Here is a 21,701-nt window from a genome sequence, read left to right as displayed (position 1 = left end):
ATGAAATGGAACCGTTAAATGATATGCATTGTCTAAATATTGGTTCTCTACAGCCTCCGCATGATGAATCAACGCTCAGGGTGGGGACAGACAGCCCATCTCAGTATGGAGCGCAGTTCACAATGCATGTAGACCTATCATCTGATCATGGTAACTTTTTTCTTGTGACAGGTAGGCCTACATTTGCTGCAGCATAGCCTATGCTCTGGTAATATGAAGACCGAATGCAAGTCTAATTTACCAATCTCTATCTGGCTTTCGGGGTCACCTTGTTTTTTAATTGTAAAGATGATTTTTTTTATTGCAGCTGCAGAGTTTTAAAACAGCCTATCACTCAAATATCGTTGCTTTAAATCAGTGCACGCACGAGCACTATATCGCAGTCTTTCTCTCTTTCCATTCAAATTGCATCCAAAATAGATAATCCTGTTCTAGATTGATATTTAGCCCTGTATAATGTATAGATGTCCTAGCCTACCTCTTTCAGGTAATAAATGCAATGGAAGAGGAAGGAATGAAGCAACAATAGAGAGAGAAAGAGGAGGTAGGCTAATAACATTAGGGGAAATATTATGAAAGGTATATATGCATCCGCCTACGTGATGAGCCATATATTAAATACGTTTTATGAGCCCTACATTAACAACATTTAATGAGCCCAAGCCCAAAAAAGCCCAAATGATTGCGCCGTAATCCAATACATCTATGATATAGGCTACTGCACTTTACACACGACAGAAAAACATAAAAGCCCATAGATGTAGCTAGATATATGCTCTCTTGGGTAAATAAATGAAACTAGCTCCAGTAGGCTAATAATGTATTATATGGACTGGAATTATGCACATCGTTCAAACCATGATAAAGCAGGAGAGAACATGTGATTCTGGTGCAGCACATGCGGCCTACAAAGTTACAAGTATAGGCTAGCGAATTTGATTTTGAAATATAATAGGGCCTATTTGTATAATTAGTAGGCTGACGCATACTGTATATACCTTTCATAATATTTCCCCTAATTGTTATTAGCCTGAGCTCTTTCTCTAATTCCTTCCTTGCTTGCTTTCAACAGTTAAATGAAATACGTTTCATTGTCCTTATCTTCATCATTCTAATGACATCCTTGAATAACATAGGACTAGAATTAAATGCAGAAGGCTTTCACTTCTTTTCACGAAAATTGAATGGTTATGGGTCTGAATAAATAACTGCTATAGCCTACCGCCATCTCACGTTCACTCTTCTTTCAAACTACCCGTGAGTTATAATGGCTGCTGTATTTAACATTCAGAAAAAAAGAGCTTGCGTCCCTCTTCTGATAGTCTATTGGTATAAGAAATGCAAAAAAAATTATGTCCAGCAAGCTATTCTAGTCTAGCTTTTCCTGCATGGGACTCCAAGATAGTAGGAGCGCCAGTGGAGGCCAGCGGAGCACAGGTGCTTGCGTATTGCACAAGAGACAGAGGCTATAAGTTTAAAGCTTACTGGGAGGCCCCGGTGCACAACTGAGCAAGAGGACAAATACATTAGAGTGTCTAGTTTGAGAAACAGACGCCTCACAGGTCCTCAACTGGCAGCTTCATTAAATGGTACCCCCAAAACACCAGTCTCAACGTCAACAGTGAAGAGGCGACTCCGGGATGCTGACCTTCTAGGCAGATTTGTAAAGAAAAAGCCATATCTCAGACTGGCCAATAAAAAGAAAAGATTAAGATGGGCAAAAGAACACAGACACTGGACAGAGGAAGATTGGAAAAAAAGTGTTACGGACAGATGAATCGAAGTTTGAGGTGTTCAGATCACAAAGAAGAACATTTGTGAGACGCAGACCAAATGAATAGATGCTGGAGGAGTGCTTGATGCCATCTGTCAAGCATGGTGGAGGCAATGTGATGGTATGGGGGTGCTTTGGTGGTGGTAAAGTGGGAGATTTGTACAGGGTAAAAGCGATCTTGAAGAAGGAAGGCTATCACTCCATTTTGCAACGCCATGCCATACCCTGTGGACGGCGCTTGATTGGAGCCAATTTCCTCCTACAACAGGACAATGACCCAAAGAACAGCTCCAAACTATGCAATAACTATTTAGGGAAGAAGCAGTCAGCTGGTATTCTGTCTGTAATGGAGTGGCCAGTACAGTCACCGGATCTCAACACTATTGAGCTGTTGTGGGAGCAGCTTGACCGTATGGTACGTAAGAAGTGCCCATCAAGCCAATCCAACTTGTGGGAGGTGCTTCAGGAAGCATGGGGTGAAATCTCTTCAGATTACCTCAACAAATTGACAACTAGAATGCCAAAGGTCTGCAAGGCTGTAATTGCTGCAAATGGAGGATTCTTTGATGAAAGCAAAGTTTGAAGAACACAATTATCAAAAATCATTATTTCTAACCTTTCCTTTCCTATTCATTTTGCTATATTTCCTATTCAAACTCATTTCATGTATGATTTCATGGAAAACAAGGAAATTTCTAAGTGACCCCAAACTTTTGAACGGTAGTGTACATAGGGCTATATATCAATCTGGAACAGGATTATCTATTTTGGATGCAATTTGAATGGAGTTGATGGAGAGAGAGAAAGACTGCGATAGAGTGCTCGCGTGTGCACTGTTTTAAAGCAGGCTGTTTTAAAACTCTGCAGCTGCAATAACAAATGTTTTAATTTACAATTAAAAAAGAAGGTGACCCCGAAAGCCAGATGGAGATGGGTAAATTAGACTTGCATTCGGTCTTTATATTAATGTAGCATAGGCTATGATGCAGCAAATGTAGGCCTACCTGTCACAAAAAAAAAAGTTACCATGATGAGATGATAGGTCTACATGCATTGTAAACTGATGCTCTGTCTCCACCCTGAGCATTGAGTCATCATGCGGAGGCTGTAGAGAAGCCATATTTAGACATTGCATATAATTTAACAGTTCCATTTCACGCCATGCTGTTCGTATGAATAAATTATTATAATTTACCGGTTTCTCGCAGTTACAGTGGCTTGCGAAAGTATTCACCCTCCTTGTCATTTTTCCTATTTTGTTGCCTTACAACCTGGAATTCAGCAATTGCAGCAATTACAGCTGCAAGTCTCTTGGGGTATATCTCTATAAGCTTGGCACATCTAGCCACTGGGATTTTTGCCCATTTCTCAAGGCAAAACTGGCTAAACCACTCAAGTGTTGCTTTAGCAGTATGCTTAGGGTTATTGTCCTGCTGGAAGGTGAACCTCCGTCCCAGTCTCAAATCTCTGGAAGACTGAAACAGGTTTCCCTCAAGAATTGGGGGATGGTGTTCTCGGGGTGATGACAGGTGTTGGGTTTGCGCCAGACATAGCATTTTCCTTGATGGCCAAAAAGCTCAATTTGAGTCTCATCTGACCAGAGTACCTTCTTTCATATGTTTGGGGAGTCTCCCACATGGCTTTTGGCGAACACCAAACATGTTTGCTTCTTTTTTTCTTTAAGCAATGGCTTTTTTCTGTCCACTCTTCCGTAAAGCCCAGCTCTGTGGAGTGTACGGCTTAAAGTGGTCCAATGGACAGATACTCCAATCTCCGCTGTGGAGCTTTGCAGCTCCTTCAGGGTTATCTTTGGTCTCTTTGTTGCCACTCTGATTAATGCCCTCCTTGCCTGGTCCGTGAGTTTTGGTGGGCGGCCATCTCTTGGCAGGTTTGTTGTGGTGCCATATTCTTTCAATTTTTTAATAATGGATTTAATGGTGCTCCATGGGATGTTCAAAGTTTCTGATATTTTTTTATAACCCAACCCTGATCTGTACTTTACGTTTACATTTTAGTCATTTAGCAGATGCTCTTATCCAGAGTGCATACCTTTTTTTCATACTGGCCCCCCGTGGGAATCAAACCCACAACCCTGCTCTACCAACTGAGCTACACGGGACTTCTCCACAACTTTGTCCATGACAGGTTTAGAAAGCTCCTTGGTCTTCATGGTGCCACTTGCTTAGTGGTGTTGCAGACTCTGGGGCCTTTCAGAACAGGTGTATATATACTGAGATCATGTGATAGATCATGTGACACTTAATGCACACAGGTGGACTTTATTTAACTAAATATGTGACTTCTGAAGGTAATTGGTTGCACCAGATCTTATTTAGGGGCTTCATAGCAAAGGGGGTGAATACATATGCTCACACCACTTTTCTGCTATTTATATTTTTGAATTTTTTGAAACAAGTTATTTTTTTCCTTTCACTTCACCAATTTGACTATTTTGTGTATGTCCAATTTAAATTCCAGGTTGTAAGGCAACAAAATAGGAAAAATGCCAAGGGGGTGAATACTTTCGCAAGCCACTGTATTTATCCTGTGAAAAGGGAGTGGGTTTGGGTGGTAAATCCCGGTAAATCTCGATAACTGGGTTCCCGCCATTCAACCCTAACTGGGTGGGCCAGGTGTATTTTTCTTATTTTAGTTCAAACAAAAGAGGCACTGCCATCCTTGTAAATAAAAATGTCCCATTTATATTTGAGCACCAAGACACAGACCCTGAAGGACGATTTATTTTGATTACAGGTAATATTCTGGGTCAACATATTACTATACTAAATGTATATGGCCAGAACACAGACTCCCCCAAATGTATGTCTGATATGATTTAAATCAACCCCTTCAAGGGACATGGGTTTATAGCAGGAGATTTTAACTGTACTTTGGGTAAACTGAATAAATCATCAACTGCTCCAGTCTCGAATCATAGAGCTTAAAATACTCTTAGACACATTTGTGATTCATCTGGTTTAGTAGACCTATGGAGAGAGTATGTGGACACCCATTCAAATTAGTGGATTCGGCTATTTCAGCCACACCCGTTGCTGACAGGTGTATAAAAAACATTGGCAGTAGAATTTCTTCCCTGCTAGAGCTGGCCCAGTCAACTGTAAGTGCTGTTATTGTGAAGTGGAAACGTCTAGGAGCAACAATGTCTCAGCCGCGAAATGGTAGGCCACACAAGCTCACAGAACGGGACCGCCGAGTGCTGAAGCGTGTAAAAATCATGTCCTCATTTGCAACATTCACTACCGAGTTCCAAACTGCCTCTGGCAGCAACGTCACCACAAGAACTGTTCATCGGGAGTTTCATGAAATGGGTTTCCATGGCCGAGCAGCCACACACAAGCCTAAGATCACCATGTGCAATGGCAAGCGTCGGCTGGAGTGTTGTAAAGCTCGTCGCCATTGGACTCTGGAGCAGTGGAAACACGTTCTCTGGAGTGATGAATCACGCTTCACTATCTTGCAGTCCGACAGAAAACGCTGCCTGCCCGAATGCATAGTGCCAACTGTAAAGTTTGGTGGAGGAGGAATAATGGTCTGGGGCTGTTTTTCATGGTTCGGGCTAGGCTCCTTAGTTCCAGTGAAGGGAAATCTTTTTTAATTTGACCCATCAGTGGCAGTTAACACAAATGGTAAGCTATCAGAAAGATTTCCTATTGGTAGGGGCTGTCATCAAGGCTGTCCTTTATCTCCTGCTCTGTTCTCGTTAGTCATATACAGTAACCACTGGAAAAGCCAATAAGGTCTAGTAATAACATCAGGGGCATCTATGTGGGTGACGAAGAGCATAGAATGTAATTATTTGCTGATGATGTGCCTTTATACATGTCTAAACCAGAGACCTCTTTCACTGCAGTAATGGACATCATATCTGAATATGGTAACCTGTCAGGGTACAAAATGAATGTGGATAAATCCATGGCTTTACCTTTGAATATCCCCTCTACAATCAACTTAGAAACGATATCTCCATTCCAATTGACTGAAGCAGGCTTTAAATACTTGGGCATATGTTACTCAAAATCTTAAAGACCTGTTCACTTCAAATGATATGCCTTTGCTCACAAAGATTAAACAGGACCTGGTTAACTGGTCTGCCCTACCAAACTCTCCTTTTGGCAGGATTAAGGTGGTCAGGATGAATATCCTTCCTTGGCTAAATGATCTATTCTAAAATATCCCCTGCCATCTATCTCAGTCCTTTTTTCAGAAAATGAATGCCAATATCTCTAAATATATCTGGAACAATAAGAAACCTAGAACCAAATGTACCAAACTAATTACGCCTAAGGATTTAGGAGGGGTCTCTTTGCCAAATCTGCAACTATATTACTGGTCTGCTCAAATCAAGCACATGACTAGTTGGTGCCTAGACAGACGCGACTCACTTTGGGTTGGGATGGAATCAATAGCATGTCATCCAAGAGCAATAGCTTCCGTCCCATTTATTAATAGCTTTGAAAAGATCCAGGCCTTATCTAACAATTTTACAGTCCATAATACACTCTTAGCTTGGAAAGATGCAAGGATATACTTGCAGATTCCAGACCATATACAGCAGGGGTGTCAAACTCATTTTAGCTCAGGGGCCACATGGAGGAAAATCTATTCCCAAGTGGGCCGGACCGGAAAAATCATGGTATATATAACTTAAAAACAACAACTTCAGATTGTTTTCTTTGTTTTAATACGATCAACATACAACATAAAGCTGGAGCCTGAGGACAGTGTGTCCAAAATAGTACAAGCACAACATCACTATTAATCATAAAACACGTCAAGTTTATTTGAAAATTCTAAAGAAAAAGAACACACAAACACACAATGCCTCAGTGATTAACAGAACTGTTTCACAGATCACAGAACTATATCAGGGTGTCATTTCTCAGGCAGAAATGTAGATAAAAATAATGAAATCCTGTTCCCCAAACAAGTGCAAGAACCACAGAGTCAAGAATAGGTTAAATATACAAATAAAATAAAATCAATTAAAAACAATAGCACATCAACATAAAAACATATAAACATAAAGCTGGAGCCTGAGGACAGTGTCCAAAAGCACAACATCACTATTAATCATAAAACACCTCAAGTTATTTGAAAGTTCTGAGGACAAAGAACACACAAACACACAATGCCTCAGTGATTAACAGAACTGTTTCACAGATCACAGAACTATATCAGGGTGTCATTTCTCAGGCAGAAATGTAGATAAAAAATAATGAAATCCTGTTCCCCAAACAAGTGCAAGAACCACAGAGTCAAGAATAGGTTAAATATACAAATAAAATAAAATCAATTAAAAACAATAGCATATCAACATAAAAACATATAAACATAAAGCTGGAGCCTGAGGACAGTGTCCAAAAGCACAACATCACTATTAATCATAAAACACCTCAAGTTATTTGAAAGTTCTGAGGACAAAGAACACACAAAGCCTCAGTGATTCACAGAAGTATATCACAGATCACAGAACTATATCAGGGTGTCATTTCTCAGGCAGAAATGTAGATAAAAATAATGAAATCCTGTTCCCCAAACAAGTGCAAGAACCACAGAGTCAAGAATAGGTTAAATATACAAATAAAATAAAATCAATTAAAAACAATAGCACATCAACATAAAAACATATAAACATAAATCTGAAAGCGTTGCTCAAACTCCTGTAACAGTCCCGTTATTTTATCTTTGAACCGCTTCATGTCTGCCACATGTTGGGTCGCGCACACATTTTTCAGACAGGGGAAGTGAGCTGCATCACCACCGGCAAGTTGCGTCTCCCACAATGACAGCTTCAACTTGAAAGAACGTATGCTGTCATAATACTGCGTGACAACTTTGTTGCGCCCTTGCAGCTGTTTGTTCAAGTTATTCAGGTGCTCTGTAACATCCACCATAAATGCAAGGTCCTGCATCCATTCTGCGGAATGAAATTCTAACACTGGTTTGCCCTTTTCTTCCATGAACTGTTCAATTTCTTCTCGTAAATCAAAGAAACGCCTCAGCACAGCACCTCGGCTTAACCATCTTACCTCAGTGTGGTATAGCAGGCCATAGATGTGGTCTTTCTCTCTGAGAAGGCTGTCAAACTGACGGTGATTCAGGCTTCTGGATCGGATGAAATTAACAGTTTGGATGACCACCTTCATGACGTTATCCATCTTTAAGGACTTGCAACACAAAGCCTAGTGGTGCAAAATACAGTGAAAAGTCAAAAAATCACGTCCTCCATTTGCAGATTGCACTTTCTCTCTGAACTTTGTCACAACGCCTGCTTTTTTCCCGATCATTGAGGGCGCACCATCTGTAGCCAGGCTGACAGCGCGGGACCAGTCCGCGCCGACGAGTGCGGTAAAAATATCAGCTGCTGTCGTTGTATCTGTCATCGGCACCAACTCCACGAACTCCTCGGTGACGGTCAATGTGTCTTCAACTCCGCGGATGAAAATGGCCAGTTGTGCAACATCTGTAATGTCCGTGCTTTCATCAATTGCAACCGAAAACGCAATAAATGACTTTACTTTTTGCTTCAACTGGCTGTCCAAATCCACTGAAAGATCGGAAATCCTGTCTGCAACTGTGTTTCTTGTCAGGCTGATATTTGCAAAAGCCTGCCGCTTTTCAGGGCACACAATCTCCGCTGCCTTCATCATGCATGTTTTTACAAATTCACCCTCACTAAATGGTTTTGAAGCCACTGCGATTTCATTAGCAATGAGGTAGCTAGCTTTCACTGCAGCGTCACTGATGTCTCGGCTGTGAGTAAACACAGACTGCTGTTTCTTCAGTTCATTCACCTTCTCTCATCTCCGATGTCCTTGAAAGTTGTCATATTTGTCGGCATGAAGATTCACATAGTGGCGACGAAGGTTATATTCTTCCAGCACTGCAACATGCTCTGAACACACCAAACATACAGCTTTCCCATTCAATTCCGTGAATAAATAGGATGACCATTTTTCTTGGAACACTCTGCACTCTGCGTCCACTTTTCTCTTTTTTGACAGAGACATATTGGGGCAATGAGGGTGCCAAAGCACATAATGTTAAAAGTAGAAGCCGTAATAAATATCGCGGGCAAAACAAAGTAGCTCATTGGCTGCACGTGCTTGACCTACTTGCTCTGCTTGCTTAACACAATTGCTATTGCGCCATCCAGTGGACGCAATTGGAACAGCAGTTTATTTTATTGAAAAATTGCAGCGCATTTTTATACTTTACAAAATTATTATTATTATTTTTATTTTTTATTTTTATTTTTATTTTTCAAAATCATCTCGCGGGCCGGATTAAATCCGTTTGCGGGCCTGATCCGGCCCGTGGGCCGGACGTTTGACACCCCTGATATACAGTATCACTCTGGTCACCGATTGCCTTTAATACTGACTTTCCTCCCCACAAATAAGGAGTATTGGACTTCTGGACTGGAAGATAAAGGGTATTGCTGAACTTACACCTTTATTTACTCAGGACACTCTTAAATCGTTCCAAAAGATAAAAACTGATTTTGACTTCCCTAACAAATATTTGTTTAAGTACCTACAATTTAGACACTTCGTAGAGGGTCAGAAGAAAGTGGATAAACTAAGTTTTCAAATTACTAAAGTTGAAAAACTATTTACGAATCATACTTTTCGGAGAGGTTTAATCTCAGACTTATATTCTATTTTATTGAACAGAAGTGCCTCACCCTATGATGCATTGAGATGTGTTTGGGAGAGAGACATTGGACATGCATTCGGTGAGGAAGACTGCACTTCTATCTGCGAAAGGGTCTAGCACAAACGCACCTCCATAAGCATACAATAACTACTTTTTTTCATAGAACCTACTTTACACCTGTCCTCCACATAATGTTTTCCAATGCATCACTGTAGCAGAATCTACTCTTGTTGGAATTATATTCATTAACACATCCAGAAGATCATGGGTAGACAATTTGCTTTGACTGAATTTATATTTACTCTACTTTGATTGTAACGTTGTGTTTGACCCTGAACGTCTGTTCAATACCCTTGTTTACTTATCCAAAAGTAATGGTACTTCAGGTCCACACCTGAAGTACCATCTGCGAGGATGTGGCTTTCTCAGGCTTCTGCTATTCTACCCCTAGAGAAACTTACCTTTGATTTACACCAGAAATCTGATCCATTTTGGAAAATCTGATCTCCATTGTGGTCCTATGTAGAAAACCTCCCATAAACGCCCTATTTTATAATTTTATTTTATGACTGCCTTTTGTATAATGTTTTGCTGTATCCTTATTCCTTTTATGGTACTCAGTCTGTGTGGTGCACTTTGTTTGGTTGTCTATGTAACCCCTGTTAAAATAAAATAAAATAATAATAAAAAGATAATTACAAAAAGAACCTGAGAAAAGCATCCAGACAGAGCGTGAACGCACGCACTCACCGCACACATCTCTCTCTTCCTCCCATCTAGTCCTATCTTCTCTCCAAAATTACAGTCCCCCCACACATCTCCCATCCTCACACCCTTACTCTTGTCTGCCTCACAACCTTGCATGAATGTTGAAATGTAAAGACATTTTTTTTTCTTCTGTTTTACAGTATATGCATTACACTGACCATTTTTAAGCTGCCTTATTGGTCAGCGTGTCAGGTCAAATACAACATCTAAAAACACCAACACGCTTGCCACTCTTCTTCTTTCCTTCCCAGCTGCTACTACCCCGCTCATCCCCCTCTCCCCACCATCAATGCCTGCTATCCTAAGATGCACTCTCCTCTCAGTCTCCACTCTCCACAGGCAGCAGCCCTGTCAAGACCACAGGTCCAAGCTGCAACCTCAAACAGCACAGGCTGCTACCCAACCAAAACAGACCAGTGCCAACGTGCATCCAGAACGGCCAAAAACAAATGCACAGGGACATGTTACTTGCAAAATGTATGTATTTGAAACCTAGGCCATGTTTGCATTTAAATCTAACAGATCCAATGCCAAGACTAGAATGAGATCTACAATGATTACGGATGCATTGACTGGATCAAAGCCCATGTAAATTGGGCTAGCTAGTATCAGTACCTCCCAAATATGTTCCTGAGGCAAGTAGAGCTGGGAGCAAAGCCTAGCTTCTTCATTTATAAATAATCATGAGGAGTTTATCAGGGAGGCATTTAATGAGGGGACTGTTTGCTCATACACACACACACACTTGTTTGACTGCACAATACGTACACACGTGCATATGCACAGAGAGAGAGAGCTCAAAGACATTACACTAGACTGAATCCTATTTTCTTACAGTTCATCATTAGTTTCTCCCAATGTCACGATTCAAATTAATGTGGCCGATAGTTTGAGATAATGATTTTAGACTAGCTTTTCTCATCAATATGATTTTTTTTTTATCCTTATGTGCTGCTCTGTGGTTTTCATTGGAATCACACAACTCATCATGACAAGTACAGAGTTCAGGACCCTGGATAGCTCATGGCAGCTGAACTGAAAATTATTTCAATTTCTCCCACACAACTCTATGTTATGTCTCAAACAAGCCAACATTTATGTAAGGTTATAGTTTCACATTTTGACATTTCCAAATCCTAGTTGCTCTGACGTAAAAATCTGAAGAAAGCCACACAAGAGAGATTAATGAATACATAAAGATAGCATTTTACACCACACACTTGTACAGGTTACAACTATAAGCACCCCATATTTGAACAACAACTCAATCCCGTAACTAGAGGATTAGCGTAGAAACATCTCCCCCTCAACCCCTTTGAAAACACAGGGCTGTCAAAACACAATACAGAACCAAATCTCTAATTACTTTCTCTCAGAAGACACAGACAAAACAGAGAGAAAATCTAAATGAGAGTCAGACAAAGTGGGTTGTGAAGTCTCTCTGAAGTCTCAGAGCCATCTCAGCCAAAGTAATGAGCATTCTAAAAACAGAGAGGGAGATGGTGTCGGCGCTTTAAAGTGAGACTGAAGTGAAACAACTTCGAGGATGTGTTTCTAATTGGCAGGTGTCATATTAGGTCTCAGTGATGAGGAGCATTGAGAGAGTTTAATAAGGAGGGTAGATAAAGTACTCAGGATGTTTCACAGTGGATCCCTCTACCCGCCCACCTGTCTGAAAGATGGTAGAGGGAAGAGGCTGATGAAGAGGCTGTGACGTGTTATGCTGTTTTCTGACAGGGATCTTGCTTACGGGGGGAAGATACATTTTCTTTGTTTCTCTCAGAAATTAAAACTGATTAAGGCTCTGTTTTTTTTACTCCCTTAATGACGGTATATACTGTATTACCATGACAACTACACAGTGAATGTTGTTTAAGATATGACATCTCACGTTTGTACTTGGCAGTATCCATTCATTCACACTTCACATCACCATCTTTTGCTACCCTCTACTGGAGAGAGGAATAACCCCTGAATGTATTTTTGAAAGTGTGTATAGGTCCAAGTGCATGTGTGAGGGATGTGTGGGTAGGTGTAGGTTGGTGAATGTAAATGTAATAAGCCTGTCAATGCAAGTGCTAAAGCCAATGTATGACTCAATATATTCAGTTACATTTTTATCTTATACCCTGTGGTAAAGGGGATGTTCACCCAAAAACATTTCTGGTCCCTTTATAACACTTGCCTGTACTTTTGTCAGTACCCCAGACAGTTTTTATGTCCATTGCTTGATTATTTAGATTTCTGTATTTCTGTAAATGAAACATTTCTGAAATTACCTAAAATGCATTAAAAACTATGTGTATTTATCATTACATAAACAACAATTGGTGTCTCCGTATTGAATAGGCAAATAAATGTGTTTTTTAAAAACAAAGACCTACTTCGTGCCAGCGCAAAGGTCTTCCATATCGTCTGTAATTCATTGATACTCTTCTTCGTGGTTTTAAGATTGATCATTACAGGAGGCGGGACGAAGGAGTGTCATACTATTGGTCTTCAAGAAAGGAAGTCAGGATGACAGGAAGTAAACAAAGAGATAGCTTGTACTAGTAGCGAGGCTAGCGGTTAGTAGTGTTTTCCAATCTCTGAAGTAAAGTAGTAGGTGAATAGTACTCAAGTATTTTATTTATTTATTTAACTAGGCAGTAGCTGAGTAACTTTAGGGAAGTAAGTAGGCAGAATATCTGGCCAAAATTAGGTGCATTGTACCCAGGTGCAATAATATCCCTGTCAGATACAAATATACTGCACATTTTCACTCTTTTCCTGTCCGCAATATAGGTTTGTGTCAGGCATGGCTGCAGGCCATCCGACATCCTGATTATGGTGTCAATACGAAGCCTGAAGTGATTCACCAGCTGCGGTTGTCCATGTGCAGTGATCACTTTGGGATCAGTTGAAACTGTGTAAAAGTCATTCAAGGACTATTGTGGTCATGAGAGGCCAGAGCAGTGTGTTTGGAAGGTATTTATGATGTACTTTGGCGTTGAATGGGGTTTCTATGTCTATGAGGGGCTATATCAAAATACTCAAGCAACGCACCTAGAAACTGTCTGGGGTACTAACAAATGGCCATGCAAGTGTTAGAAATGGCCCAGAAACTTCTCGTTTAATCAAAGTAAAAACCACAAAAGTAAGTATTGAAATAGCTGTCATTATTCCTCTACTAGCATACAGACTAGTGATGCAGGGGCTATTGTATTATACCTGTCAGGGATTGCAAGGGGTATTGGAAATGCATAAACCCACCTGCTTTCTGCACACTCTGTCCCCCTGCCAGACGATGAGATGCTTTCTCTTTCAGACCGCATAAAGAACTGATGTTAAACGCCATGTTTTTACTGCTTCTGTGTTCCTGAAGGACTCAGATGAGCAAGTCGAATGATACTGATGCTGCTTTAAATTAAGAAGAAGCATAGAGTCAAAAGTGTACGCAAACTCCAAGAGCTATCCACTTAACCTTGGCTTGTGTATGTATGGGGTTACAAAGGCAATGCCACAGACTAGTAAAGGTGTGAAAGGACTAAAGATTCATACTGCATGGTCCCTCTGTAAATCTCCTTGCCTTTAAGAGCCATCAAACCACATCTGCTGTGACACAGTCATGTATATGTCCTACTGTAGGCCATAGCATAGCCTATATTGAGTATGGCTGCCATAGAGTAAAAATAACCTCAGCAAAGAAGTATGCTGTGGCTACATTCTATTTCAAAGCCACCAGGTGGCAGGCTTGACACCAGCTCCTCTGACCTCTTCCAAGTTTATTGCAGCACATTTACCCTGTCAATCATTCTATCCACCACATCCATCCGCCACCTATATTTCAATGGCCCAAAAAAGTTTTTAAAAAACATAAATTTAGATGAATCCTTTCCTTATATCTCAATCTCCTTCTCTACTTCTGTCCTTACTAAGGCAGAAGCAGAAGATGGCAGAAGCTCTGTCTTCCCTGATTGGGGTGAGAATAATGAATAGAGAATATATGATGGTGTCAGTTATCATTAGAAGATAAAAGTCTGTGTCAAGCTGGGCTAATGAGCCTTGGCAGTTCGCTCCATCTCCTATCTGCCCTCTTCCTCGACAGGCCACTCCAGTACTAGACCCGCTAATGAAATTCTGATTTCACACTTCAGAACAAAGGGGTCTTGGAGGAGTTGCTAGCTGCTAGTCTAGACACACAGTCTGGTTGAATTATCAGAAAGTTGCAAGTTGTGATTGTTCTTGGTGGACTCCATTTCTGTGACCTATGGGTACATTTAGATATATAGACAAAGACTCTAGAGATACAGTCTAGTCCAGATACACAGGACCGAAAGTCTTGACCCATGAACTCACATGAAATATTTACTGTATGGCATTCAACAAAGCAGACTTCCAAAACTTTTCAGCATGTAATACAAAAACATACTCTAACCAGACCAACCAGACTCTCTACTTCTTCTCTAACTCTGCCACACTAGCAAAGTTCTGCGACTATTTAAGTACATTCACTACATGACCAAAAGTATGTGGGCACCTGCTCGTCGAACATCTCATTCCAAAATCATGGGCATTAATACAGAGTTGGTCCCCCCTTTGCTGCTATAACAGCCTCCACTCTTCTGGGAAGACTTTCCACTAGATGTTGCAACATTGCTGCGAGGACTTGCTTCCATTCAGCCACAAGAGCATGAGTGAGGTCGAGCACTGATGGGCGATTGGCCCTATGCATTGGGGCAGGTAGCGTTCTCCTGGCATCCGCCAAACCCAGATTCGTCCGTCGGACTGCCAGATGGTGAAACGTGATGCATCACTCCAGAGAACGCGTTTCCATACAACCCTTGGGATTGCGCATGGTGATCTTAGGCTTGTGTGTGGCTGCTCGGCCATGGAAACACATTTCATGAAGCTCCCGACGAACAGTTATTGTGCTGACGTTGCTTCCAGAGGCAGTTTGGAACTCGGTAGTGAGTGTTGCAACCGAGGACAGACGATTTTTACGCAATATGCGCTTCAGCACTCGGCGGTCTCGTTCTGTGAGCTTGTGTGGCCTACCACTTCGTGGCTGAGCCGTTGTTGCTCAAAAACGTTTCCACTTCACAATAACAGCACTTTCAGTTGACCGGGGCAGCTCTAGCATGGCAGAAATTTGATTAACTGACTTGTTGGAAAGGTGGCATACTATGACGGTGCCACGTTGAAAGTCACTGAGCTCTTAAGAAGGCCATTCTACTGCCAATGTTTGTCTATGGCGATTGCATGGCTGTGTGCCCGATTTTATACACCTGTCAGCAACGGGTGTGGCTGAAATAGCTAAATCCACTAATTTGAAGGCGTGTCCACATACTTTAGTATATATAGTGTACCTACATTTGTAGGCCTAGTATATCATTTTTTTAAACAGTTGTCACAATAAAAAATTAGATTGGCTTTTGGCCTTAAGCATGGATCATTTTACATTTTTACATTTTAGTCATTTAGCAGACGCTCTTATCCAGAGCGACTTACAGTTAGTGAGTGCATACATTATTTATTTTTAATACTGTCCCCCCGTGGGAATCGAACCCACAACCCTGGCTTTGCAAATGCCATGCTCTACCAACTGAGCTACATCCCTGCCGGCCATTCCCTCCCCTACCCTGGACCAATTGTGCGCCACCCCATGGGTCTCCCGGTCGCGGCCGGCTACGACAGAGCCTGGATTCGAACCAGGATCTCTAGTGGCACATGCCTTAGACCACTGCGCCACTCGGGAGGTCAGTCCTATTATCAATGTTTTACTTATTACAAAGAAAAAGTACAGAGAATCCATCCTCGCTAAATGTCACCACAGAGCCACATTAAGCGATTACACCACAGACCCACATCAATCATTCTAAATTACAAGTCTGGTTTATAATACAGTGCCTTGCAAAAGTATTCATCCCCCTTGGCGTTTTTCCTATTTTGTTGCATTACAACCTGTAATTTGAATGGATTTTTATTTGGATTTCATGTAATGGACATACACAAAATAGTCCAAATTGGTGAAGTGAAATGAAAAACATTGCTTGTTTCAAATCATTCAAAAAAATAAGTAACAGAAAAGTGGCGCATGCATATGTATTCACCCCTTTTGCTATGAAGCCCCTAAATAAGATCTGGTGCAACCAATTACCTTCAGAAGTCAGATAATTAGATAAATAAAGTCCACCTGTGTGCAATCTAAGTGTCACATGATCTGTCACATGATCTCAGTATATATACACCTGTTCTGAAAGGCCCCAGAGTCTGCAACACCCCTAAGCAAGGGGCACCACCAAGCAAGCGGCACCATGAAGACCAAGGAGCTCTCCAAACAGGTCAGGGACAAAGTTATGGAGAAGTACAGATCAGGGTTGACCACTTTAAGCCGTACACTCCACAGAGCTGGGCTTTACGGAAGAGTGGCCAGAAAAAAGCCATTGCTAAAAGAAAAAGATAAGCAAACACGTTTGGTGTTCGCCAAAAGGCATGTGGGAGACTTCCCAAACATATGGAAGAAGGTACTCTAGTCAGATGAGACTAAAATTGTGCTTTTTGGCCATCAAGGAAAACGCTATGTCTGGCGCAAACCCAACACCTCTCATCACCCCGAGAACACCATCCCCACAGTGAAGCATGGTGGTGGCAGCATCATGCTGTGGGGATGTTTTTCATTGGCAGGGACTGGGAAACTGGTCAGAATTGAAGGAATGATGGATGGCGCTAAATACAGGGAACTTCTTGAGGGAAACCTGTTTCAGTCTTCCAGAGATTTGAGACTGGGACGGAGGTTCACCTTCCAGCAGGACAATGACCCTAAGCATACTGCTAAAGCAACACTCGAGTGGTTTAAGGGGAAACATTTAAATGTCTTGGAATGGCCTAGTCAAAGCTCAGACCTCAATCCAATTGCGAATCTGTGGTATGACTTAAAGATTGCTGTACACCAGCGGAACCCATCCAACTTGAAGGAGCTGGAGCAGTTTTGCCTTGAAGAATGGGCAAAAATCCCAGTGGCTAGATGTGCCAAGTTTATAGAGACATACCCCAATAGACTTGCAGCTGTAATTGTTACAAAAGGTGGCTCTACAAAGTATTGACTTTGGGGGGGGGTGAATAGTTATGCACGCTCAAGTTCTGTTTTTATGTCTTATTCCTTGTTTGTTTCACAAGAAAAAATAATTTACATCTTCATGTTGTGTAAATCAAATACAACCCCCCCAAAAAGTCATTTTAAATCCAGGTTGTAAGGCAACAAAATAGGAAAAATGCCAAGGGGGGGTGAATACTTTCGCAAGTCACTGTACCTGTTGTAACCTCATGATGTCCGTGTTGCAATTACTCTCAGCACGCATCAACCTCATTGTGTATGCTGATTGAGATGATGTACTGACATGGGGTGTTTAATTAATCTAGCCTCGCGAGTCACCTGATCCCGTGAGTTTACATTAAACGCTGCATGGATATGATAGCGCAGCGGTAATCAGTCTGGTAATTATGAGGCTAGAATTAATCTGTAATGACAAGAATTTATGACAAAGTAATGTTATCATCATTTTAACATTTGAGAGGGTTATTATGACCTAGCATGTTTAATTAATCTAGCCTCGTGAGTCACCTGATCCCGTGAGTTTACGTTAAACGCTGCACGGATATGATAGCGCAGCGGTAATCAGTCTGGTAATTATGAGGCTAGAATTCATCTGTAATGACAAGAATTTATGACAAAGTAATCTTATCATTTTAACATTTGAGAGGGTTATTATGACCTAGCATGACAGCTAATGTGTTAGAGGAGACAATCTCATCATTAATCTTGGTCTCATTCTGAATGTAAAATATCATTAAACTGTGGTGATGGAATAATAAGATAATAAGCGATTTCTTTGACATTGTAATAACTCCACTGTTCTATTGGATATTCATGGCCAGTTTTCCTGACCAGGAAATACCCCTCACGCCCTATGCTTGCACACCCACACACACAAACCTGGCTGTCTATCATTGATACAGTCTAGACACAGCCAGTCATACATTTACATTTCAGTCATTTAGCAGACGCTCTTATCCAGAGCAACTTACAGTTAGTGAGTGCATACATTTTTTTTCTCCATACTGGTCCCCCGTGGGAAACGAACCCACAACCCTGGCTTTGCAAACTACATGCGGCGTTGTAACCCCGCATTTATAAAGCATCCTCCTGGGATCTACTCAATTCTAATTCTACTCCTTACTCTGTGACCCACTTATTTGACAGCAGCACTGTTAAAACTTTCAGAAGCCTTGAGTGCCTACACCCCTCTGAGCAACACAATCACTGCAATGGAATTTCACAAGAGAGGAATAACGCAATCGCATCATCATGAGTCTTGATCTTTATGGCCATTTCATATTTTCATTGTTAATACCATGTGCAGTGAAATGCTTCTAAGCAGTAAATGTGATTACATACTGTAGCCAAATAATCTGCTCCTACTTTTGTATATTACATGTAAATGTTCAGTAAGTGTCTTTCATTTGCATCATACAGGCTTGCCTTTTCTGTCTTTTTTTAAATGCTTTAAGCAGATATGCACATCCATCCTACCACAAACAACAGTAGGTGCATACTCAACCACATGCTAAGGAGATTGCAGATAAACTGTATCTTTTAGCCACAGTTGGAACTTGGAAGCACAAAGATAGCCACAGGCAGTGCTGATGAAGTATATTTTTTTACACATATTCCATGCACCTGGCTAAGCATCAGTATTTTGATGCTATGGGCACTGCTGTACCCATACTAAAGTCAACTTATGAATACAGATATGCAGAGCAATTAAACATCGTTCATTTTAATTAGGACTGGAGAACTGCACTACACTTATCAGGAAATGCCTGAAAATAGACCATCATGGTAAAATAATAAGAGCACATCTGATATGCAAATGATGTGCAGTAATGTGTGAAGATACATGTTTTTTTAAACTTCTTTAAACATTCATTTTTGGCTCTAGTTGTCTCTGGGACCCACTACACAGCAGATCCTCTGAGACTGTCTCTCGTCTCCTTGCTCTGACGCAGGACATGACTAAGGTAAGGTGGGGACATACTCAGAATTTTTCAAAGATGCTGTTTGCTCAAGTGTAAAAGCACCACATGACAAAAACACGTGTACAGAGATGCACAGGGACATCCTAATAGATGTGAGTATACTGCACATGGAGAGTAATTATGGTTTATGCAGAGCGAGAGAAAGAGATCATGAAAGAGAGAGCGAGAAAGCGAAAAAATGAATTATCCCCTTACCTCAGCACCATGGGCAGGGATTTTTTTCCTGAGGGCTGGGGAGGGCTCGGCAGAGCGTAGCGGGGTCGGGCCGCCGTTCTTCAGGTGCTCCCCCGAGGGTGACTTTGGTACACTCCACACAGGAACACCATCTGCAAAGGGAGCATATGAGAGGGTCAGAACCAACTGATTTCTGACCATGTTTAAGGGGGTACACTGACAGCTGGGATCTATGAGCAATTGGCCAGATCTCAAGCTTCATTGATTTGTATTGATTGACTGATATTGATTGCTCTGCTATGAGGTTGTTGTTGCAGAGAAGGAATTCAGGAAGGAGATGGTAGTGAGGTTGGGGGGAGCACATGAACTATCCACATCATTCTCTATTTTCTTTTGAAATCAGATAAGCTTTTCATTTTTAAACACAAAACATTAGAGATAAATATTGGATAGGGATATTAGGGTGATCCAGGTGAACCTATCTGCCAAACAGAGACAACAGGAAATTGAATTTGAGTGTATGTGTGAGTATACTGACGATGGACTTGTGGCGCTGACTTGCAGAATCTATTACTCAAAAAGCGGTGTGTTCGGAGCTCAAAATGAGAAACAAAATGTTCTGAAAGAGCCTGCAGGACTGGTGAGCAATCCTTCTCCTTAGGGTCACCAGTCTGATTGTTTTGTTACTACTATTTTGTGAGAATGTTTGTTTGTTGTTGTTGGAGGTTGATTAATATTTTTCTATTGCAGTACTATTAATCTGAAGGCAATGTCTTTTCAATTGAAAACTACACCATTTACATGACTGCTGCAATGAGGCTATAGAATTCCATATGTATTATTTCATAGTTTTGATGTTCACTATTATTCTACAATGTAAAAAATAGTAAATATAAAGAAAAACCCTTGAATGAGTAGGTGTGTCTAAACTTTTGACTAGTAGTGTACATACTGTATGAATATATTGAGGATATTAACAAGGTATGTCTTTGTGTTGTGTTCGTGCCTATGATTTGAGGTGAAACATTTGTGAATTATTTGTTTGTTAATACAATTCATGACATCCCAGATATCAAGGACTAGAAATGGAGAGGATGAGGTAATTGTAACCTGTGTATTTCATTTGTTCCATTTCCACCTGCATGTCATTCAGTGCCCACCTTTACACTACATGTGTATGGCCAAATCTTTGTAACATGATCTATCAGCGACATGGGACTGTTTCAGTTGTTTAACCATTTTGATGAGCACAAATAACCGACCAAAGGAGAGACGCTAAGCTCTGCAGTGCCCACCTTGACACATGATTCAGGTCTAAAATTAGTGTACACCCACACAAAGCTCAAGTTCAGCTACTTATCTATTATGATGAGCTCAAACACAGGCTGCAGCCTACCTAATGCAAGTCAATGCAATCAAGACCCTGTAAGTAGAGTGCTGCTAAGGACCCTGTTTCTAAAATTCCATTCCAGTTGAAATTGGGTTAACTCTAATGCACCCGCGTCTCTCTACTCTCTCGTATCCATTATTGAGGGACCAGTTGAGCTGAGTCGACTGGCGAGGTGCCCAGGGTTTCTCTACCTGACAGAGTGCTTCGATACTGCCTTCCAAGCAGGCTTCTGTTGCTCTGACAGGCAGAGGCCTCAGTAGTGTGGGCAGCAAACCCTACTATAGCTGATGGTATCCTCCATAAAAAAATGACATGCACATAGGAGATAGTATTGTATAAGAAGTGGCAGCACTGCTGAGGTCCAGCATTTTGCATTGCTGAGGTCCCTGGTTTGTTGCATTTTCTCTACGTATTTAGTCGAGTTACAATAAATGTATTGTAGTATTAGTTAAAGGAGCAAAAATAAGAAGTGACGGAATGTAATTAAATATCTTTGTATGAACATTAAACATTAAATATTTTTTATATGTGATGAAATTTGGGCTGTTATTCTATAAGCGGTTATGCAAATGTTATTCAGGATGATCATGAGAGTGAGAGAGGGATTGTAGGGAAAATCGCTGCAGCTGTCCATTCTTATGGGGAAAGAAAAACATCAATTTCAGGAATTAATCAGTTTGACCTCCTTGATCAAATTTGGACGATATCGCAGTGGCAGACAGTGAATAGCTGTGAGCTTAGCGATGGAAGTCCCACAATGAAGATGGTGCATGACCAGAAACAGAAGTAGCACCTAAAACAGAGAGTGTTTCATTGAAAACAGGCATGCATGTGAAA

At 41.1% G+C, this 21,701-nt stretch overlaps 1 pseudogene across 1 annotated transcript in view; it reads right to left on the bottom strand.

Annotated features, from left to right (window-relative positions):
• Positions 1-21,701, bottom strand: part of LOC311132505 (oxysterol-binding protein-related protein 10-like) — a 91,367-nt pseudogene that overhangs the window by 23,947 nt on the left and 45,719 nt on the right. The window contains exon 7 of the transcript XR_014615357.1: positions 19,496-19,626. The product of XR_014615357.1 is annotated as an oxysterol-binding protein-related protein 10-like (transcript). The remainder of the gene's footprint in view (positions 1-19,495; positions 19,627-21,701) is intronic.

This window comes from Coregonus lavaretus (assembly GCF_964263955.1).
Source record: "Coregonus lavaretus genome assembly, chromosome: 7".
NCBI lineage: Eukaryota > Metazoa > Chordata > Actinopteri > Salmoniformes > Salmonidae > Coregonus > Coregonus lavaretus.
Note: the sequence above shows the minus strand (reverse complement) of the source record. Positions and strands in the feature narration are given on the sequence as shown.